This window comes from Erithacus rubecula (genome assembly GCF_903797595.1).
Source record: "Erithacus rubecula genome assembly, chromosome: Z".
Classification (NCBI taxonomy): Eukaryota; Metazoa; Chordata; class Aves; order Passeriformes; family Muscicapidae; genus Erithacus; species Erithacus rubecula.
In genome coordinates this window covers 27,777,576-27,802,658 of record NC_136661.1, presented here as the reverse complement: position 1 = coordinate 27,802,658, position 25,083 = coordinate 27,777,576, and positions in this window count along the sequence as shown.

The window sequence follows — 25,083 nt, the reverse complement described above, 5'->3', positions numbered from 1 at the left end:
TTTTCTGAGAGAAAACTCCAGAGGAAGATCGTGAGGGGGAAGAGAAGAAGTGAAGATTGTAATTAGTTATTACAGAAATGATGAAAAGATCAGAAAGGCCAAATGGCACATCTTAAACATAAACTGAAAAATAACAGGGCCCTGAATTAATTTATTTTATTTTAAAATATCATCTATCTGTTTGATAGAAATCTGTGGAAAGTACTGCATTCTTCTTTCTCTTGTTTCTTGACTCCCACACATGAAGGCAGATGCAGCATGTTCCATTTTCTTGCATCCACAGCACCAAAACCTCAGGTGAGCTGAAGGTGCAGGTATCTTGTCCATGCCAAGGTGCTCAGGAATCTGCTCAACAGAATGAAGATAAATATCTGGTATTATGAGCAAATCTGATGTGAAAGTCTACTTTCACATATTCAGTTGGTTTAAAAACGTGAGGTGAGACTCGATGACCACTTCAGCATAATGAGACAAGTGGTGTTTTTTCAGACTTTTTAATTTTCTATAGTCTTTAAGGTTGGAGGGTGGGACTGACCTTCCAGTGGCATCTCATTCAGAGTAGCAGCTGCATTGTCTCACAGGGATCTCACTGTTGTGAACCAGAGCAACCACAGCTACCCAGCTGCCTAAAATATCCTGGTGGATGTCTCTTTGTCCTCTTTGGCATACAGCAGTGTTAGATGAGGAAAGAAAAGGAGACAGGAGGTGGTGCCAAACCAGACAGAAGTTTTTTATTAAGCAAGAACAGGGACACATCAAGAGAGATGAGGCAGCTGCGAGTATGCCAGCAGCTGCATCTGCTCTCTGAATGGATGATAACATGAAAATGACAGGGCCCTCCAAAGGAGTAAAATTTTGGGAACGTCTGATCATTAATGCCTTGGTTATTTTCCTTCTAAAATGGGTTAGAAATGGGTTAGGGACTTCAAAGCAGAAAAAAAAAAAAAAAAAAAAAGGCAAAAAAAAAAAGAAAAAAAATTCTTTTACCCCTGAAGAGTCTTTACTTTTCACCCTTATTTTTATGCTGTGCATTTGTGTGCATGGAAAATTTATATTCACTCTCTGATATGATAAAGTAATAATTTGCAATTTTTTTCATTGTCTACAGGGAACTCTTTGTGCTGTCTGAGGACTGTCAATGCTTCTATATTGAAACAATAAACATTCTAGTGAGCCATTTCACTTTGTTGCCCACAGACAGATGGATATATTGGATGCATATCTTTATTTTCTTTGGTGTTTTAGTGGCTGTCCATCTCTTTTTCTTTTTAAATTCCAAAGTATTATTAACATTCAACAACTCCATTAGAAAGTCACAGGCAGTAAGAGCCCATCTGTGCCATGTTAACATTTAAGGAGGAAATAAAAGAGTAAAGTGGACAGGTGGAGTAGACAGCAGGAACCAGCACCAGGCACACAGCAGGTAGGGAGTTCAGCAGAGGAAAATGCCAGACATTTAACAGGTAAATGGAAGGGCAGCTGAATTTCTATGCCAGTCCATAGAGAGTGCAGTGAGGGAATAGTGGATGACAGAAATAGGAAGATGTCACATCTTCAAGAATGAGCACTTGCTTTCATTGAGAATATTAACCCAATTAACCCAACTTCTGAATAATTATGATCGCTGTACAACCTGGCTTTCATTTCCAATAACCTCTTAGAGCCTTTCATGCTTATGTTCTGATATCCATGAAGCTTGGAGGGAGATGCATCTGAGGAAGATGTTAAGGAAAACTAAACAGGGAGAATGATGACTCTCAATAAACCACAGACAGTGGTGGGCTGGCTTGACAAGGAAAATGTACAGGGTGATTTGGATAGGATAGCACATAATGTACAAAACAAGGCTGCATATGGTGCACCTCAATTGGATGCACACAAATAAGGAAGGGACAGCAGGACAACATTATGGAGAAAGCTCCTCATATCCTTTCAGAGAAATCAGCATGTCTGGGTGTCTCTCTGAAGTGTCTGTACATTAAAGCACATAGCATGGGGTTAAAGTAGGATAAATTAGAGGGCTGCATGCAGTTCAGGGCTACAGTCTAATTAGGAGGGAGAGCTGCCCTACCTGGAGTGTTACAGTGGGTGGACAGAGGCTCCTTAGGAAGGACAATCTGAAATAACAAGAAAGAGGAGTTGCACTTGATGGGCAGGAGCAGTGGGAATGCTTGGAGCAGTGCCTGGGAGCAGATAGATGGCAGATGAGAGTGTGTGAGTTATCATCAGCCACCAGACCAACACAGAAGATATTGGGGGTGCCTGTAACACCTGATCAGGAACAATTAGGTAAGATCTTCTTCAGGTAAGAATTTTCATGTTTACAAGATGTACCCATGAGGAATTTCAATGATCCCAATGCCTATCGGAGGGACAGCACAAGAGGACACAAACATTCTGTGAGGTTTCTGGGATGCATTGATGACACCTGTCAAACACAGAGGACTGGGAAACTGATGATGGGAGGTGATCTTCTGAACTCGTGCATATGCAAACAGGGGAAACTTTATGACAATAAGATGATTGTTTCCAGCATACTGACAAGAGGTAGCAGGGCAAATTGTGAGATAAAAGTCCTGAAATTTAAAATGGCATATTTCAGTCTTTTTTAGGGTTAGATAAATCCATTTGGCTGTTAAGAGAAAAAAATTACCCAGGAGGAATATTTTTCTTTTAAAAGATAATCTTCTCCAGTTTTAAGTATAGTCCAACCCAGCCAGCATGCAAGACCCATGAAGATGAACAAAGCTATAGCTCTAAAGTAAAATGGAAAGTGTAGAAGTCAGAATTTAGAAAAGGTCAAGCCACCCAGGAGAAATACAGCTGCAAAGAATACTATGGGTGCATCAAGAGGAAGATGAGGTAAAATGTGGTCTCGCTACTGGATGGGACAGAGAAAGTGGAAAAGAAGGACATGGTAAAGATTGAGACATTTAATTCCCTCTTTATTTCTTTCTGCTAAAATTTTCCTTCAGGAGTCACAGACTCTTGAAATCAGAAGAAAGTCTGCAGTAAGGAGGACTTACCCTCTGAGGAAGACGATGATCTCAGACAATGTATAAACTGGATACATACAGATCTGCTGGATATTCTTCATCTTGACTTTAGCAAGGCAACTTGAAACTGGAAGCGCAATTTGGGGATAGGCAAACAAGTAAAATTTCAGCACTTTAGTGGATGTTCTGTGGGGTCTCTAGGTAACCTTGGACAAGACTCTTGAAGTGAGTCGAATTAGCTACCCAAATACTATTGAGAGTTAAAGATCGAAGTTAATAAATATGCCAAGTGAACTGCAACAAACTGCCTGTTGCAAGTGGCTGTGTAATCAACAGAGCAATGATAACGTGTTGTTTTCTGTCAGAAAAGCAACTGAAACCCCTAATGTTGCATAGGCAAAGAGCAGGGGAGCAACATGATTCAGGGGGTCTGAGACACCTTCTTAAAACATTTATGTGTCCTAACTGCAGAGTGATCTTCAGGTGTCTCTTAATTCCTGTAATAACTTCTAAAATTAGGTGGATAAAATCCAGAGTTGAGTTTCCTCTGCTTTACCCGAGGGTGTTCAGCAGCCTTGTATTAAAAATATACATGGGTTTCATTAAGTTCATTTTAATACATGGTTCCTATGCTTCAAATTCTTCCCTGAGTTTGTGCTGTACCAGACTATGGCCCAAGTCCTGGCCTGTATTTCTGCACCACTCTTAACACTTAGGAAATGGCAGGCATGATGGCTCAAAAGATTGGCACTGATGCAGATGTGTTCCTGTTGACAGATACGCGCCAAGTTCGCTGTCACTTGGCTTCACCCCTGGAAACTGGCAGAAAGAGAAGAATAAGGCTCTGCTAATTTATCCTTTTCAGTGGGGGCAACATTATTTGTCACTTTGCCACTTGGCTGTTCTTGTGCTCTGGCATGTGGTCCCCGGCTGTGTTTGATGGTTGTGGGGTCTGGAGTTTCACGAGCAGCTGCTGATCACTGCCTGGCTACAGAAGCAGGCTACCAAGGAAGAGGACCAGGCCTGGAAGGCTGTCATCTGACAAATTATTCCAAGGCAAAAAGTGTAGGCACATACATGGTTCAACTCGAGAGACTCTGCAGATAAGCTGAGAATGGGAATCAGAAATGTATGAATAACACAAACAGCATATTTGTTGCTGGTGTTCATCCTCTTCAGTCATCTGTTTGCTGTTGTACTAAAAAAGAATTTTTTGTGCATTCATGTTTTTAAACTTTTAGTGTCTCCACAAGCAAAGCACAATATCATATCTGCCTGAGAAAGTATCAGAGCGCTTCCCAAAACTGGACTCACTTCCTTTGCAACATTCTGGATTTTAACAGTGGAACATGACAAAGTCAGTATATTTTTCCCTGATTTTCTTAATGCTTTTATCACATTTATATATGTACCTAGAAATTCAAAATCCAGTGTAGCAAATCATGTCATATTTAATGTGATTTTCTTTGCCTTGAAGCCAACATTTGAGTTTGTTTAATTGTAGGAAAAATTTAGTTTTGAAAAAAAAGATGAGCACACATGATTGTACAGGAAAATAAAAAAGGGGAGGGAAGGGAAGAGAAGGGGAATGGAGAGGGAGAGGAGAGGAGAGGAGAGGAGAGGAGAGGAGAGGAGAGGAGAGGAGAGGAGAGGAGAGGAGAGGAGAGGAGAGGAGAGGAGAGGAGAGGAGAGGAGAGGAGAGGAGAGGAGAGGAGAGGAGAGGAGAGGAGAGGAGAGGAGAGGAGAGGAGAGGAGAGGAGAGGAGAGGAGAGGAGAGAGAGGAGAGGAGAGGAGAGGAGAGGAGAGGAGAGGAGAGGAGAGGAGAGGAGAGGAGAGGAGAGGAGAGGAGAGGAGAGGAGAGGAGAGGAGAGGAGAGGAGAGGAGAGGAGAGGAGAGGAGAGGAGAGGAGAGGAGAGGAGATTCTATTTTTTTTCCATTTCAACAAGTTAAACAAGTTTAATCCCACTTTACTGTGGGCTTTTAATGGCAGTGGCTGCATTAGGAAACTATATATATCTTAGGGTTTCCTGTGCTGAATGGGGAAACACAAACCCCAGAGGCCTCAGATGGACCTTCTGTCCCCAGGTAATGTGTTAACAGCACAAGGTCATAAGCTGTGAACTGGAAAAGTCCATTTGGTACCTAATTATTTAGCAAGTATCTGTTCCTAGAAGAACCCATATTTCATGCAATATCACTACCCCATAGCAGCTAATTCAGAGAGCAATACCAGTGGGCACTTTCTTCACACCTAGACTCAAAGGTAACATCATAATACTGAGGTTTATTACTAAATATCAGTCTAAAGGCCTTAACTTCAATCAGAAATGACTGAACTCCACACAGGAGTTTGGATGCTTTGAAGTGGAATGTATTTATAAACTTTTTTTTAATAGCAGTTCCTTTCTGTGAAACCATGAGGCATAGATGTAGCTATTTGCCTTTTTCTGTAGGGTTTGCAACAAAACTTCCATATGTCAAAGGAAATCAATGGTACTCATGGACCTCATTGTGTTGTTCTGTCACTTGCTCTATTATTGAACTTTTCTGCAGTGCTCTGAGCATTTAAAGAACATGAAAATGTAAATCTGAATAAGAACAAATCTGAAGTTTGGGGAGCTCTGAGGTTTACATAAGACTTGAAGAAAATTATAAACCATGAAAGAAAAATATTCACCAGATTCATCAGAGAATACAGTTGACTTGTAATGGGACACAGAAAGCATTTCTCCACGCATTGCTTAACCTTGTATCACGCTTCTGACAGCAACAAATGGAAGCTGCTCAGAAGAAAAAAGCCACTGCTGAAGACAGAATTTAGCTAAATAATCTGAAAGGGAAAGGAAATCGAGATCTCCTTTAGAAACTGAATATAATGGGATTATTCATAGCATCTTTATGACTAATTTTATGTTTTTTAATCCACTGACTCATGGAAACTGCAGAAGGAGTTGTGGCCTTGCTGTGGTTGGTGATTTAGATACTCAGCAGGACATTGTCCCTGCCCAGAAAGTCAACACTGCAACTAGATGCATTGTCCTTCCTATTTTCTAGATGGGTAACCAAGGCATGGAGAGATGAGATGACTTTTCCAAGGTCGGTACCAGAGCTCAGAACTACTGCAGCATATTCTTATCCTGAGTAAGCTCTGAAGTTAAATAGGATTTTATCTTCTTTCAAGATACAAGATATAAAATACTTCAAAACACTGGTTTAAGATTTTTAAAATAATCTGCTACTGTGACAGCACTTAATTGCAATTAGGGGTTACTTTCAGTTCCAAAGTTGAAAGGATTCTGCCTGCCTTTGAAGACAAACCTACTGCTGAAGTATGTCTACACTTGGATTATTTTATATCAGTGAAAGTTTGCAAAGACAGACAAATTAACTGATTAACTGACAGACAGACAGGCAGGCTCAGGTTATTCAAAGTCAAACCTTATTTCCCTACACCTGCCTAGAGGTGATTTCTCTTTCCCTCTGTCATTGTTACAAGGGTTTTCTGTTATGATGCAGGGAAAAGTCAAAGTATGTCTATGTGAAAACACAAATAGTAAATTCAAAGATAATGAATAACTAAAAGAATATCCCCAAGCTATTCCTCACAGTATTTTTCCCTTAAATCCAGATAAAGACTGAATAGCCAAATCAGAGCTTGACAACTCATGAGCTTTCTTTTATGTTTATTGCTTGCCTTACATATTCTTTCTCATATATTAGTCTTATTTTCAATGTCTGGAGAGATTTCTAGTGGCTAGGTCTCCAAGCAACACTCTGGAAGACTTTAGATTTCATATAAATTGTACGTCATATTTTGTCATTCCCATTTTGATGTCCCAGACTTCACAGGTCATCTAAATAGATGCCTCTGTTCAAACAGCATAATCTCGCCTTTAATATAATTCAAATTTAACACTTTGTTATCATGCAATTGCAGAAGTGGAAACAAAAATTTAATTGTATCAATAAAGCTAGAAAAGAGTTTTTCTCTATAATCCTATGAGTGCATTTTCTTTAGTGTGTGTCACAGGAATAATTTGTGAAATGTTATTGATCCTTTTTCACCCACCAAAAAGGAACAGAGAGAGCTTTTTATGTCAAAGGACACAGATTAGTGGAGAATGATGTGATACCATTTTTGCCATACTAATCTCAGTATATTTAGTTTTCAATAGTTTGTGCTTCACATTAGACAGACACTGGTATCAGACACCAATTTTTCTTTGGGAATCAACAAGGAGATTGAGAGAACTTCATTTACTTGTTACCTCTTTTGACTTATTCTGCTTTTAAACAAGAAATTTCTCAAAGAGACAAGCCTTCCTTACACTTTTAACAGCAGCCAAATATCTTGAGTACCTGTCAGACACTAGCCCTTGACAAAGGCTTAGTACAAGTTCCCTTGAAATAAATATGGAAAGTAGGAATTTATTCTTCTCTCCTGCAGAAGTTGCATCAGGGTGCTCTCAATAGGGTTATATTCAAAGGGGAAAAAAATCTTCATATGAGTAGAGTTGATTTTCATTGCAGTTTATTTTTACATAGACTGGGAACTCTTTTGTTTCTGAAAAACTAGCTCTAGTTAAGGATTTAAGAAAATCTGGACTTTAAGACTTGATTAAAGAAGCCAGTGTCAGTAATGGAATCCCCAATTTTTCTTATTCAGTGCTGGAGCAATCCCTGCAGCCTTCAAATCCAGGGACATGTATGCCCATATGCATCATGTTTCTTTATGGAAGACCTTGAGATGGGTTGAATATCTGCACCCACTCTTGATCTCAGGGCATCTCACATCCTAGCAGCAAGAAGATAATGAACTGTATTTATTTATTTATTTGGATCCTGGAGTGTTGTTATCAATGACATATGCATTATTGAATTTGAATAGTATATTAACTTGCAATAAACTCACATGATTCTTCAAGTCCCATAGTACAGAGCACACAGATCACTGGCTTTTCCTTACACAGACCTTCACTGAATTGAATTATTAAGTTCCACTGACGTTCTATATAGACGTTTGCTTTACATCGTGCTACATTTTTTCTCATTACATTTTCCTATGATTTATTTATGACAATTCTATGCATACAAAATCTATGCTCTGAAGATCACATTGCAATGACCGAACTGGCATTCCTGGAAAAGTTCACAGTGATGATTCACAAGTGATTCACTTTCTACAATGCTTTTTTCTCCTCTGAAGTGAGTCCTTGGCATCCCATGTTTGCTTAGAGAGGCACTGTCTACTTAAATCTTCACCTCGTGATTTTCTAGGACTGACTTCTACAAGAAGTGCATAAATGGCTATGCAGGGATTTTAAAAGCCTGAATGCTGAAACACTTCTCCTCATTATTTACTTCTACACATTTAAAATCATGTAATACACCAAGACAGATGTGAAGTATTTGCGTGTCTGTGTTCAAACTGCCTCTTTTAGGTTATACACAGCATTTGTCCAAGCAACTCAAATATTCTGGATGTTGGCTTGCCCCTGCTCTAATTAAGCAAGAAAAATGACAGCCCAGCACAGACAGGGTATTATGTACTGGCATCCTGTGCACTTGCAAATATTTTATCAGTGAGTCAGGTCTCAGTGTGGAAGTGTAGACAAAGCAGACAACTGTCTGCACAGCACACTGCCGGGGGTATGGTACAGTTGGGAAGTGTCTCCTCTGGCTGTACCTAAGAGTCCATACAGCTCAGCAGCATTTTTGAAGATAATTGTATGTATGTGCAGAGTTGGGCACAGTGTTTCACAAAATATGGGAACAACAAACCATTTGGATGGGCAGATAGTGATAGAAACACAGAATCACAGAATATGCTGAGTTGGAAGGGTGCCACAAGGGTCATCCAGTCCTTCACTTAACCATGACCAAAACCATCCCCAAGGGTCACAGCATGTCCCTGAGAGCATTGTTCAAATGCTCCTTGGATTCTCTCAGGTTTTGAGCTGTGACCACCACCCTGGGAAACCTGTTTCAGTGCCCAACCACCCTCCAGGTGAGGAACCTTTTTCCAATATCTAAATTAAACCTTCCCTGACACATTTCAGGCTAAAGGGACATGATTTTACATTAAAAGAGGAGATCTGTAGATCAGATATTAGGAAGATATTCCTCAGTGTGAGGGTGGTGAGGCACTGGAATATTTTCCTAGGACACCTGTGGTTCCTCCATTTCTGGAGGTGTTCAAGGCCAGGCTGTGTTGGACTTGAACCAACCTGGTCCAGCAGCTTGCCCCTGCCCATGGCAGTAGATGGTTGGAACAAGATGATCTTTAAGATCCTTTCCAACCCAAGCTATTCCATGATTCTATAATTTTTTCTAGGGTTCTCAATCTTGCTTTTTATTCTGTCTCCTCTGCTTGTCTGACACCCAACCTCTGATCTCTCTGGAGGAGAAGTTTGATTTTTATGTTGAAGTGCTTTTAGTTGGCTGGATGTTTTTGCTTTTGTTTTTTTTTGTTTTTTTTTATTTTTTGTGTGTGTGTGTTTTTTTGTTTTTTTGTTTTTTTTGTTTTTTTTAGGTGTGTGTTTGTTTGTTTGTTTGTTTTTTGCTTGGTTTGTTTTGGTTTTTTTTGGTTTTTTTGGTTTTTTTTTGTTTTCTTTTTTTTTGTGGCAGGCTCTTGAAGGCTATTCTATCTTTGAAGAGGTTGCTGTATTTGTGGTCGATTTTATCCTTTCTTCTTCTCAGCTCATAACACAGATAAAGCAGATAAAACTTGTCCATGTCATATGAGCTTTTCAGAGAGGCAGAGGAGTAAGAACAACAACCAGTTCTTCAAGTTGTCACCACAGCTCCTCTGCAGTTCAACTGGAGTACCACATCTCCTTAGACAATAACGAATTTGTGACAAGGGCTGGAAGATAATCTCAATCACAGTCAGTAAAAATAAAAAGTATTCAGATGCAGATTATGAGGAACTTCTATGACACAGTTTCATTTGTGTCCTACTGTGCTGTGCTGGGATCCCAAGGACACACTTCTTGATTCTTAACCATGTATAGACTTCCTCTCCTCTAGTGTTTCTCCAGCACACAAATGATTCTTACAGCCTCTGACCTTATCAGGGTTTTGGTGTGGGTTTTATTGTAACTTAGGGTGGAAACTCAACAGGGCAATTTCAGTTGGAAGGAACATCAGGAGGTCATGCAGTCCAACCTCCTGCTCAAACCAGGGCCAGCTATGAGGTCAAATCGGGTTATTCAGTCTCAGGAAGACTAAAATTTCAATTGGAAATATTAATGATATCAAGCTTTTAAAATATTAGAGTGCTAGCTCCCAAGGTTATTCTTTTTGCCTAGAAGCTGTTTCAGCTGTTGCTGGCATGGTTGCAGAAGTTGCTAACCTTTGTGGATGTTTTTCTCCTTTATCCATATACACACACCTTCCACTGGGAGAGCACAATACTGATGATAACCCTTCTGTGTGATGTGGTGTGATATATGACCTATCAACTCAAATATTTTTGGGTAAAAAATGTAATTGCAAGTGAAAGTGTTCTACTGGGACTTTTGGGGGGGGACTTTTTGTTTGGCTGTGGGGTTTTTTTGTTTTGGTTTTTTTGTTGGTTTTGTGTGTGTGTGTGTGTTTTTGTTGTTTTTTGTATTTTATTTTTGTTGTTTGCTTTTGGTTTTTTTATGTGTGTGCATTTTTTCCCTACGGTCTTTAGAATTTTAAGACCTGGATAGAACTTCAATACCAGAACCCGTGTGTAAGGCAGAACTACTTTTTCACTCCTTGTAAATGAGACCTGAAGATTCAGAGACAAGGTGTATCCAAGGACTAGATAAATTAATGTTTTTTCATTAACTTGTCAGGAGTGTTTGCTTTTCTGTTGCACCTCCAGATCCTGCAGAACAGTGCTGTGATGAGCTGAAGTCCACAAACAGATTTCAGGAGGTTCAGAATAAGGAAGAATCTGGTGAGAAGAGTAAACTGAAGGACAAAGTTAAAGTTTTACTCTTTTGTTAAAAGAGAGAATAAGAATGAATAATACAAGATCTGATTTTTTTGATTTTCATGTCATGTCAGCTCTTAATTATATGAAAGATTAAATGCATATTTTTCAGCTTCTATTCTGATGAGCAATGGATTGATTGATTGTTTAATTGATTGATTTCTTTTAGCATAAAAGTAACCAAAACCAATAAAATATGCCTCTTGATATTATTCACACTTTTTTTTCATTTGTGGTATTAATTTGTATTTATTTCCATTTGTAAGTAAAAAATTAGATAAAGAAGAATTTTCAATACTTAGTTTCTTCTAATACTACAAAGATATCTTATTTGCAGTCTTTTGCTACCTCTAACATTACAACAGATAAAGCTAATAGATAAATTAAACTATCCTGTAAGGCATAAATAGACTCCAGTTGATTCTTAAAGTAACTCAGTTGACTTTGGTGCGAGTTGCACTGGAGGTGAACTTGGCTGGACGTTTATGCAAACATAGCCTTGAAAAATTAAGTTTATAATGCAAACACTCTTGGGAGGTTGATTTGATACATATCCTCTCATAATATTTGATTAGGTTTTATTTCAAATGTGAATTTACTATGGTGTCATCTTTGCAATCTAGAACTGTTTCAAGGTTCAATAATTTTGTTTGATTGTGTAGTGGTTCGGTCTCTGGAAGATAAATAAATGCAAATAAGGGAAGCAATGAAGAGCCACGTATGTGATGTAAGAGATCAAACAAAGTGCCTGAGGTGGTGAGGAAAAGAGAAAGAAAGGAAAAAAAAAAAAAAGCAATCATATAAAGGAAAACAGGATAGAGCCAAAAGATATATAAAGCCATTTTTCTGTCTCATTCACAATTACAGATGATTTTCCCTTGCATTATAACCTCAAAGGCGTTAATGCATCCAATTTTTTCTTTTTTATTCAAAGCTCAATTACTTCCATCATTTCTTTTGGGACATCTGTGCTTACTTCATTAGAACACACAGATGAGACATATTTTCTTGACATCTGGCCAGTTCATTATTTAATTTTTTTAAATTTTTTGTTCCTGAGTCTCACAGTTGCTCAAAGTTAACCTGAGAATAGTATGAGATTCATCTCACCATATTCCAAAGGTTTCACTTCAGCATAGGTTATCTACTTGATATCTGTGGAAACAGTAAGGTATTTTTAGAGCATGATTCCTTTCTTCCTGAAATAAGCACCAGACATGTCAGATGGATTTCTCTCTGAAGGCACCTTCTGCCACCATTGTTTTAATAAGATGAGATTCGTCTGTTCAGTGCCAGTGGAGATGCCCTAAGATCCTACCTGGTTTCCAGCTGCTATTCCAGAGAAACGTGTGTCTCCCACTAGACCTGAGTCGTGCTGGCCAATTCTGTGTTGATTTCTTGGGTCAGAAAGCACACCCAGAACAGTATTTTAAAGTTTTTGTGACCAATCACAAGTTATGATTACAAGTCCCATTTACGTTTTGCTCAGAAGACACGATGATTAATTTCTCCTTGTGTTGTTATTTTTGTTCTGTTTTTGAAGGTCACTGGTCACAGAATGAAAATTATTCGGTGGTTGAGGCTCAGATCTTAAAAAGGCTGAGTCATTTTGTGCAAGCAACAGGAGTGGTGACATTCAGGTGCCAAAAAAAGGAGCACCTACTGCGCAGTCAGATCTCCTGGATTATCTTGCCTGGCACTTCAGAAGGAGCTTGATTGCATGTCTGCCAGAATGATATGGATGTCTCAAGTACATTGAAGATTGAAAATGACCCAGGCACGCACTGTTAAGAACTTTCCTCACCCTCTACATCTGTCTACTGAGCCAAAACCACCTCTTTTGTGGGCCTTGGGTAGGTGCCTGAATGTAGGTGGGCTGGAATCAAACCAAGCCCTGAACAAAAGCTCAAGGCTTATGTGAAGGGAGAGAAGAGTGAAAACATGGCTATGTCATGGAATTTGAAGGCATCATTATATATATATATATATATATATATATATATATATATATATATATATATATATATATAAGCTTTTTCAAATCCCTGACCACCTAAAAATGGTTTACACCTAGCCTACTCTTCATTCACTGGAACTGAAATCCATGGAAAATGTGGCAGTAAAGAGCTAGGTATACCTTTTAATTTACTTTCTTGTACACAGTAACTAACTCAGACTAATTCCTTTCCTCAAGAATGTTAAAACCAATGGGAGATATGTTTTAATCAGACACAGCTTGCTCAGGTCTGGAGGCTTTTACTCTGCTTTCTCTGCATTCTTGCCAGAGCTTGCCATCAGTCACCTCTCTACCTTACCAACATAAGGGCAATTCCACAGATGATTCTGAATTAACATATATTTTACAAAAATTTGTAGGTAGCAACCAGCACTATTCCTGAAACATCACAAAGGAAAATTTATTTCATAATCCTGGCAATTCGTGAGTCCTGGCACAGTGGAGATTTAAGTTCATCTCAACCTCTTTTTGCTTCTTGAAACAAATAATGTTGATCTAGACTTCCTAAAATCTACAGAGATTTTGCATACTTCCCATTTTCAACTTTTCAGTAAATGAATTTTTTACTGTCCCAGCAGTTCATCCTAAAAACACACTCAAGTGGAAGACATAAGCAGAGCCTGGCAAGGAGGAGGAAAGATGGTTAAGGCATTTAAGGATTAAAAAAGTGAATCCAATACATCTGCACCTGCTCTGGTAAGAAGCCATAAAATCTCAGTGCTTTATTGGTGTGACAAAATAGTAATGAGGGAAGGAAATGTCACCAGAATAAGCTGCTACCAAAGATGTCATAAGTAGGGAAAAGAGACTAGAAAGGATATTAACCCACATCCTCATTACACTAAGTGGTCCTTCTCAAATTACACCAGTTTCTGTTTATAGATTTGTTATGTTCATTTCCAAGTTCTAATCAAGAGCACTAGAAATTACATTTACAGCTTTGTGTCTTCAAGTAGGATCCCTTATTGCTCTTTCCTTGGAGAAGGTTTTCTACTGGCATGTGTGTGTGCCTGTGCACATACACACGTGTGTGTGTGTGTGTGTGTTTGTGTGTGTGTGTGTTTGGCTGGGCTACACCCAGAAAGTGTTTCCTCAATATTTCCGAACACTTTCAACATTTTCACACATATGGGACACACAAACACTACATAAGGTTTCATAAAACAAAGCTATGAAAAGGGATAGCATATAGAATGAAGTATGATATGGTAGATAGTCCTTACTCAATGAGGAGTGAATTTGGGTCTAACTACCAGATGGCAGAGCTGAACACAGAAAATCCATATGTGTGATGGCAGCTAGGGACAGCCGTTGACATACTTGCTTTTCCAGCCAAATGCCTCAGCAGATGCAGAGTTTTACACTTTAACATTACAATATGGCACTAAAACCCGGGAGAAGAGTTATATGCAGGAATCAAAGTTTAAAGGGACACTGCTAAATTCTGCCCTCTTCCCAGCACATGTGGGGGGCTGAAAGAGAGAAAAAATGGGATGTTTTTTCCTCCATTTGCTGAAGTGATAAGACACTATTTTTTCCTTATAGTAAGAGAAGGACAATGAGGAAAGAGAAAGGGAAAAGGGAACAAATTGGCAAATCTGTGGGTTTGTTTCATTGTGTTGGTAGACTGCTTAAAAATGCCCATATCCCCTCACATTTAAATGACATTTAAATAACAAACTAGGAGGCTTACAATCAACAAATATGTAGGGGATGAAAATCAAGAAACATATTTCTGAAACTGATAAGCTAATTTCCGTGTGTGGTTTTGCTTTTTTTTTTTTTTTTTAACATTTTTTTTGTGTAGGATCAATTATTCCCTATACTTAGTTCAGAAGTCAAGAAGTCGTACAAACTCATGGACAAAATTATATTGCTTTGAAATTGAAGACTGTCTTGTAGTGCAATTCCAATGTCAGACACAGGTTTCGTACAATCACAGGATGGTTTGAGCTGGAAGCAACCTTAAAGATTATCTAGTTCCAACACCACTTCCAGGGGCTGAATGCCTCTCCTTAGGCCATGCTGCTCCGAACCCCATCAAACTTGTCCATAAATAATTCCAGGGAAGGGGAACCCACAGCCTACATGGGCAACCTGTGCCTGTGCTTCATCACATTCACAGTAAGGAACTTATTCGTAAAAATTAACCCAAATTTCTCCTCTTTTGGTTTTTACTCATTACTCATTGTCCTGTCACTACAGCTCCCAATGAAGGGCCCTTCTCCAACTCTCTCAAGAGCAGAGTACAGGGGGGAGAATCCCCTTCCTTGACCTGCTGCCCACACTCCTTTGGATGCAGCCCAGCATATATTTGGCTTTCTGGGCTGTGGGCACTCACTCCCAGCTCAAGCTGCTTTTCATCAGCCATCACCTACCAGGGCTACTCTCAATGGCTTCTCCACCCCACCTGTAGCTGTGCCTAGGATTGCATCCCTCTGGAGCTTTGAGTTGGTGACCCTTTAAATCCAGCCTCATTCTTGGTCCCCTCTGCCCTCCAGAGCTCTGTCCCATGGGACTCTACTGAGAAGGTCCTGGTGCTGCCAAATTCTGCTCCCTGAAATCTGCATGCCCTCCTCACTGTCCTGAGGATCTCCAGCTCCACCTTCTCGTGGTCACTGCAGCCAAGGCTGCCTTGGAGCATCTCATGGGTGAGCACAAGGTCCAGTGTGACACCTCTCATTTCACTCCTCAGTGACTCCTGTAAGGCCTTGGAAATGTCCTCAAACAATTCCAGAAACAGGGCAGCCACAGCTTCTCTAAGCAACCTGTTGCCATGTGTCTGGAAAACTATCTAAGTTGAAATCCTAGCAATGTTTGAAAACTTCCAATTATTTTACTAAAACTGGAATTTCATCATTAATGTTTTCATGCCCCTGTCCCTTTCTTCCAGACTTTGTTTTCTTATCTTCTTAGATTATAAGCTCTTAAGGGCAGAGACCACCTTCTGCTATCTCTAGCTACTGAAATTAATGCACCAAGGCTGAAATCCTGGCTGAAAACCTGGCACTCTTTTTATATAATAGATGATACTGGAATATGGAAATTTGCCTTGGCTTTCTTGAGGACCAATTTTAGAATCAATTTTTATTCACTGTATATTTCATTTGTGCTCCTGGCCTATGTTGGCATTGGTTTTGGTGTGCAGCAATACTCTAACAGGAAATTTGCAAACAGGAAGAGATTTGGAATTTGTGAGGATTTGAGTACTTGCAGAGAAGCTGAGAAAAGAGAACAACTTGCAGACTGAAATGTTTACAGAAAATGAGAGGAAAAGGTTAACTCTTCCCCTCACTATTCTCAGACTGAATATAAAGGATAAATCACACTTCATGTAAAAAAAAAAAAAAAAAAAAAAAAAAAAAAAAAAAAAAAAAAAAAAGCATCTGTTTCTCTACATTGATCACAGAGAGGAGTTAAAATAGCTAGTTTGGCTAGATGTCTAAACTCCAGATGATGAAACTTAACCTAAGGGTCTTTTGGATCAGGTCATAAGATATTGCATTCTAACACCATAACGTACCCTCAATTTTTAAACACAGTTTTCCATTGATTTTGAAGAGAGGCTCCTAAAGAAATCAATGTCACGCTATTGCCCTTGTGCATACACATGCTCTAAACCAACAAAGTAAGGCTTATAAATCTGGAGACTGATAGAGAAGGTTCACCATACTAACAAAGCTCCTTATCAGGACCTTCCCTAAAACATGCCCATCCTCCACTGGAGAGAGATGTGCTGGCTGGTTAAAAGACTTTATCTACTCTCTGTCTTATTAGTTTAGGAAATTAGTTCCTTTATTAGCTTTTGGATTAAATAAATAAAGAGGATACAATTTCATTTTCAATATTGTCATAAGTCTTTCCACCAAAATGAAAAGGAAGCAGTTTCTGATTTAAATATATCTAATATCCTGTAACATCTTCTTCTGTGTCATTTACCTGTGGAAATGTTTAAAAATGAAATTTGAACTGCTACCCTAGCATGCTGCTAACTCCTGAAAGCACTCATGCATGAGTTTAACTTCAAATTCTATTGTTTTTGTAGTCTCCTGAATTAAGAGGGTTGTAAAATTTAAATTTTGTATTGATTTTCCTTTCAGATAATTTATCAGATGCAAGATTACAATTGCAGTTTTAAAATCTGGATAAAGAAAGAAAGAAAATTTAAAAAAAAAAGAAGACATGCTATATTTTTTATAGCATTTTTTTATATATATGCTATATTTTTTTTCTTTCACAGAAAAAAAAAAAAAAAATCTTCATTTCCTGATCTACAATCACTTTACACAATTATTTTTCTGGAAATTTGGCCAGGTTACAGAATTTGTCCTGTTAAGCTCAAAAGAGCTAAGGAGGTTGCAAGTCACAGAAATGGCATCTACTAATATAGTTCCTAATACAGTAAAGCCTATATATAAAACAGTTTATTTTCAATACTCTATGACATAGTCTAGCTGTCTGCTTTATATTGGGAGAGGCAGAGTGATGTAGAATTGTTGGCTAAGCAGATTGGTTTCTGTGTCAAGGTTCCTCTGCACAATTTGACTGTTGGGATACAGAACAGAAACCAAGTTAATACTTTTCTCTCTTCTTTTTCTTATGAAAAAGTTTAATAAACTGGACAAAAAAGTGGTTGGATATACATTTTTTCTTCATATTCTTTGAAGTAAGCCAATCAGAACAATGTCTGATCATGAATAAAATCCTTACAAAGACAGAATTTTTGAATTAATTGTTGTTTTGAAAAAAAAAAATCACTTATTTGTTTCACCAAGCATATTATCTATATTTATGGACTGAAATGAAAAGTGAAAGAGAGGCTTGCAAGAAGATCATTTTACCACCATCTGTTGCAAAGATTTATATTACTCATGGAAAATGTCTGCCCCAGTCCTTTGGTTCCTATATCAGTAAATCATTAATCCAAAGTAACAAGAGAAAACTATGAGTCTGATGGAAATTTTTTTTTCTTTTTTTCTGCTAGAGAATGAGTGTTGAAGAGATTGGAAGAATGTAGTCTGGATAATAACACACACCCCTTTACCATCACCAACTGTGATTACTGCAGCAAGAATTTCACAAAGTGCTCCTCCTAGATTATTTCAAATGCAATTCACTAAAATGCCTGAGGGCATCATAAGATTAAAGGCTTGTCCTGGAGCATACAATACTCCAGAAAAAACAACAAACAAACAAACAAATATAAACAAACAAAAAACAACAAAACAAAACAACCAAATAAAACAAACAAGAAACACACAAAACCCTAACAAAACCCCAAAACAAATCAAAACAAAACAAATCCCCCAGAAAACAACCAACCAAAAAAAACCCCAAACTACTCAGTAATAAAACCAGCCTACTTTATCCTGGAATTATCTAAACTATTTCCATGATGACTTTAAAGGTCATTCTTATTTTTTCTCTAGCCTTTCTGTGTTATTCCCTGATAAATATTGCCTCATACCTACTGCATAATAGGGTAGAAAACAGGAAGAAAAAGGAGGAAAGTAAATTGAAAGTAAAAGAAAATAAAAGAGAGATGGAAGAAATAAAATATATTCATTATTCCTGTGATCTTGTGCAGGGCCAGGAGCTGGATTTTGACGATTCTTGTGGATCCCTTTGAATTCAGAATATTAAATGATTCTGTGACTGCCAGTTATTTCAATTGTTCATTACTGATTTTTTATGAGCAATGATTTGCAAGATTCACCTTGACCATGAATTTCATATCTCAGGACCTAAAATTTAGAGCAAGAAAAAGAAACAAACCAAGAAGGACGTTGGTAGCATCATCAAAGGCTGTAGATACACTCCCTAAACAGCCAAGTGCAAGGACAAATCACCTGATTGATCTTATAAAAATCATCTGATCGATCTTATATGATCATTTGTATTCTGCCCAGCCCAGCATTGCATGTGTTCCTGGCCACATCCTGACAGCTGCATGTCTCTTGGTTGATTATAAATCCTCAGCAGCGATGAAAGGGATTTTTGATAAGCTAATAACTGACCTATCTCTGGACCTTCAATCATGTCCTCTGACAATGGATTACAAGGAGAGTAAGATACTCTGAAATATTGTGATTTTCCAAAATTACTTCATTAAACTGTCTGGGATTTCTGGCCTAAGGTCTTTGTAACAGGATGATAAGTGACTCCTAGTCATAGAAAATTGTCTTTATGTAATTTCTGCTGGATGTCCACATTTACTGTACTAAGTTTTAAGTGCAAATTTGGCTCTTTAAGCATTATGGAAATTGGCTAAGAGTGATGTGATCATCAGGATTAAATTCCAATTTAAAGAAATCACTGCTTTCTCCATTTGCCAGCTCCATGGAAAGACTTGGAAGGTGCCAATGTCCAATTTTGTGCCAGTGGTAGTCCAAATTAGCAGGAAGAAAAATGGAAGAAGTTCAGGTCTCCTTGATTAGACTATTCTCCTTGCCTAGGCTGCCCCTGCTTCAGTCTCATCTCTGTTTGCTTAGCATGTCTCAAGAACAAAGAAAAAAAATTGCAAAATAAAATGTCAGACTACAAGAAGAAAATTCAATTACTTGAGCCCTCAATCATGCCTACAAGTAAAAGAAAGCAGATCAATAGATTTTGCTGTAATGTGGCCCATTAAGTGTTTTTCCTTCATGCTGTATGTCTGTGAAGATTTCTATTTCCCAGAGATATATGGAAGAATTCACTGTATAATATGGGGAACTGACAAAAAGCAAGAACAAGGTCAATAGAACCGATCTGAGGAACTTTCCTTTGTGTGACTGCTTGATTTTTTTTTCCTAGTATTTTGTTTTTCACCTCCTGATGAGTGTATGGGTATTAAGAACTACACACAGAAACCCTAGTATTAAGCCTGTACTATATTTTCATAGCTCCCTTGACATTGGTTGCTGTCAAGGACAAAAAGGCCATCTAGTCTGAAACCTTGTACCACGTGGGCAATAAAGTTTCTCCTACAGACCTTTGTGCCAATCCAAACAAATTAAGTAGAAGAAAAATTACCAAGGAGTGAGGTGCTAGTGTCAAATTTGGGAAAGCTGTTCTGGTCCTTGCTTCTCCCTGGACCTCCTGGTGAAGGTCATTCATTTGCTCACTGCCTAAGGTCCTTGTTTGCATTGTGCAGACATTCCAAGCTGCATTCCTTGAGAAATGTACACTAAAGTTATATACAAAAGGTGCTGCTGATTGTGAGGTAAATTGATTTTTTATGGAGTACATTACTCAGAAGAGGTAACCTAATCCCAGTCTCATTAGCCCGTCCCTGCAATCAGTTTAATTAGACTTGAAAAAAAAGGTGACTTCTCAGTTTGGGTAGACTGCACGCTTCCAGAATACAAGTGAATGTGTTCAGAGGCTAAACCAGCTTGTCTGGAGCTGGTTAACTTGTATGAATTTCTGATTAAATATCAATGCACCTGGTATGTCATAAGAGGAAGAATATACAGTTCACTTACAGCAGATGAGAACTATTGTGCACTTTAGGAAAATATATAGTTTTGATGCTAAATTAATAAATCAGTTTAACATTCTTTTAAGCTGTTTAAATTTTTAATAATTAATCTTAATTAATATGAAGAAATATTGCTCTAATACTGAATATTATCTGATTAATATTTAATGTTATTAATTAAATTTAATTAAAGTTAATTACTAGTTAATGTACTGGTAAAACCTCCTGTATTTCATGGCTACTATTTTTTTTTCCCCCAAAATGTCTTTTGAACCTAATAGAAGTTCTATAATTTGTGTTGTTCTAGAGGACTACCAATCCCTTCTCATTTGTGAATATTTCATAATATGTTTTCTATAAAAACAGGCACTTCATTGACCATCCATGCTCTTAGTTTTTGTGCATTTTAAAATTGTTTCTATAAATTTCATTTTTAAATAAATAAATAAATAAAGTTTCACTACTAGAAATTAAACTCTCTGAACCTTTAGAAGTACATTAAGCAATTTATCTGGTATATAATCTAATAATTGAGAACTCTTTAATACTTTTTCAATAGAGCATTCTACCAACCTTAGGATTTCATTGAAAAATTGTCCATGTGTAGCAACTAATCACTTGGAATCTGTTCTTTTCATCTCTAGTAACCTTCTTCCTTCTGAAGGAAGGTTCTGAAACAACCCTAACAATAATGCCTCATTTAGACTTTTTCTTTTACTTTTTTTTCATTATGTTTATATTTCTTATGCTCGTGTTTGTTACTGTCTTCTGCTGTCCATAGTGTATAAATAATAGTAAAGAAGATTTTTTTTTGTAAGATGCAATATGTGGGGAGATTAAAAACACAAAAACTCAAAATCTTATAAACCCACAAAAAAAAAAAGAAAAGAAATAAAAAAAAAAACCCAAAAAAACAAAACAAAACAAAACAAACCAAAAAAACCCAACCCTAAACAAAACAAAACAAAAAAAAACCCCAACAAAACCAGAACATTAAATGCATCCATCCTCTTTTCATTCAAAGTTTATTTACAGTTTCTGTTGGGGGGGCTGGGAAAAGATAAAAGATCTGCTGCTCTGAATAGCCCAGTAAAAGCTGCTTTTATACTGAAATGCCCTAAGGCTGTCAAAAGGACCTTGACTGGCATCTGGAATGAGCCATTATCCTGGCAATGGTTTGGCATATCCCAGGATGGCATGTATTAGCATATCCCTGGATATTAGAAGTTATCATATGCCTTAGTAGCACAACTTGCAGATTTTGGATTGTGTTCATGAGAACAGATTTTTCCAACAAGTAACTTGCCAAAGGCTTGATATAAAAAGTACTTATGCCTAATGTCTGTCATTCCATCTATGCCAGTTCATTCTTCCTGGGCTGGACTGGATCCACCCTGGCACCTGAAATGGAGTAAACAAAGTCACTAGCTACTGAAGACTTTGATATGACCTGTGTTATTTTTACAAGCATTTGCCATAAGGATGGTGACTTAATGTAACACATTATGGCTGACCAGTGGTCTGAGATTTCTTACATTTTTATGGACCTCTTAATCTCAAAAAAGAGTTTAAAATGCTGTATAATTTGAATTTATCAAGAAATTGTCATCTCTGTGAAAGAAAACAGCAGCTGGTAGACTTCATTTGATCAATGGATACCTGCATCTTGAACATTTAAAGCATATATTCATATGCTCTGAAGCACTTACAGTCATACACATAGCTGGGGAGTAAATATCCTTTTGACATTTCAAATCATCCCAGAGTAATAAATTCTGTGTAGACAGTGAGAAATTTTATCTCTATGGGACAGAAATTAATTGATGGAGAGATAGACAGGGAGATTTACTTATTTTAGAGATTTTAAAATTATTTTTGTGGTCTATAGGATGCTTTAAATTATTTATGTCCCTCAGAATGGGACATCTTGGGGTTTCTCTCTGCTCACCCTAATTATAAAAGGTCTTTGTATAGATATTTATTCTTCTTCTGGATTTTTTTGGTAATCTGAATATAGAAAATAGATGGCATAAAGACCAAAAAAACTCTTTGCCTTTTTCTATTATGCTGATTTGCAGGGAGTTCAGGGTATTTTTCATGAAATAAAGTGTAGCTCTACCTTAAGAGAGTATCACAATTATCTTCCAAATAAGATGCATTCTATTTTCTCCTGGTCCTTTATTACAGAATCAGTAAAAATAAATGAGGGGTACATCATACTGCTACTAATTCAGGCTAGCATCATTTAGAGAACATGAGAAAAACTCTATCATCTCCAGAACTCCAGAATGATCATGTATATTTTGAAAGGGAAATATAATTAAAGTGGAGCAAAATCACATTGTTTTGTCAGTGTGACTTTAGCAGAGCCAGGATTTTACCAATAGTAAGTAATAAAAGCACAGATTAGATCATTGTTCAAACAGAAATACCATGTAAGCTTGCTGATTCCTTAGAGATTGGTTATTCATAATCTCTTGACTCTGTTTCAATAAGGTTGGGGGTTTAGCTCAATATTTTTCCAGCTGCAAAAAGAAACTTTTATAAACAGCATCTGATTGCCTGTAAGAGAGTATGTGCTTTTCACCTACATGGTTTCCTTCTCCTTTCTAAAAAGCCTTTTATCTCAGTGCTTTTCAGAAAAAAAAAAAAAATGCAAATGTAAGACTTATTTTGCTTTCCCATAAAGCCACCTGTCATTTTACAGATAATCTAGAAAATAAAATGTGGATTATGCAGCTTTTTTTTTTTTTAACCTATAGTCCTTGGAAATGCAATCAGAAAGTTCCATTGCAATTCTCTTTGGAGTATTTACTTACAATAAATAAGCAAATAAATAACAAATAAATTAGTATTTATTTACAATAAATATTTAGACTGTTTTACTTAGTTTATAGACTTTGTATTTCTAATTTGTCTGTTCTTTTAAGATACATGATATTTTAAGTGGTGAATTATTTTGCAAAGTTTGTTCACCTTACCATCTTTTTTCCCTCTAGTATTTCTCTTAAGCTAGTGGGAAACTCTGAGTTAAAAACCTTCTGTGATTAAAATGCTGGTGGTGTTGAAGTCAATAATTATATTTGTACTGACTTCATTGAAAGTATGATCTTGTCCTGTTGCTCGTCTGCTTTTGTGTAGCTGATAGGAATTCTTTGGGAACAGATTCTCAATAAGCATACAATGGGGTTACACCACCAAAATGCCAAATAAATAGAACTCTGTGGATTTACATCTTTTGAGGTTTTAAGGAAAATGCTCTGCAGGAAATGTGTAGAAATGCTGAAATCAGGGCAAGCAAAAACTTACAACAACTTCAGCTGAGGTAGGTTGTTACAATACAAGGGAGAGGCTGTAGTGCCTTATCTTCCCAAGACTTAAAATTTAACCTGTTCTACAAAGTTGTATTTTTATTGTTTGGTACAATGCTGAGCAGGATCCTGCACCATACAGCCGACCAAAATTCCAGCAAATCCAGGCTACACAGGTAGAAACCATGCTGCAAGTAACAGTCACAGTTATTTCACAGATCACAGATTTCACTTTCCATTAAATTAGATCCTCTTCAGTTACTATTATTTTTCAGACTTCCACAATTTAGGTGGAATCTATTCATTCCACATAGCAGTCTCAGGATTACAGTAATTTTTTTAAATTAGGGGAGCAATTTTTTAAAACTTACTGAGTTACTTGTTTGCCCTAACATATTCTTATCCTATTATTTCTTCATATATTTTCATCAAGGAATATTTTCCATATAACAAATGAGGTCATTGTTTGGAACAACTGAGACCTTATTCCCAATTCCCTATCCCATTTGATATAAAAAAATTTCAATTAAAATGTTATGTGGAAGTAGCTCCCTGATGAAAGACACTCAAAAAATGGGGTTTATTTCATGTAAAACCATCTAAAAATTTTATAAGGAGCTTAGATGATTAATTTCATTAAACATCTAATTTTCCTTTTAGGACACTCTAGCTTGAAAAAGATCATGTGTGTGTTATCATGCCCTCACTAAAAGTTTTAAACACTTCCCTGAAATATTATTGAACCAATGAAGCTTTTGACCCTACTTCTGAATGGAAAAAACAAGAAAGATACATCATATTGCATATTTACTTACATCACATTCATCTACTTGAAAACACCCGACTCATCTTGGCAGGAGTGATGAAACTCCTCATTAAGTGTTAAAAAAAAAGGGGAGGGGGAGGGAGAAAACTCTAATTAAGCAGCTTGATAAAAATTCTGACCCATAATAGATTAAATAAGCTTTCTATTCAGCAATAATTCCTGGTACTAAGTGAGTCCACTGGGAGCAGGTATATCCGATGCTGCAGGTTGATAAATAAATTTATTTACCATTTGGAAAAGCTTCAGGAGGAAGTCTGCTTCTTTTATTTTCATTTTGTTATTACAGACTTCAGAATATACTTCAATTTTTGGCATATGTAAAGAAAACACTGAAATCTATGTTTCTGTTAATTCTTTGATAAAGTGACTGATATATGCTTTTAAAGGGGAATTATTTTTTTAATAGTTTTGGTAATAGACTTCATGTTTTCCTTCTCAAAGAAAAAATATCCCTTACTGCTTAAACAGGATTGCCCATACAAAATATCTGAGTATTTCAGGGCTG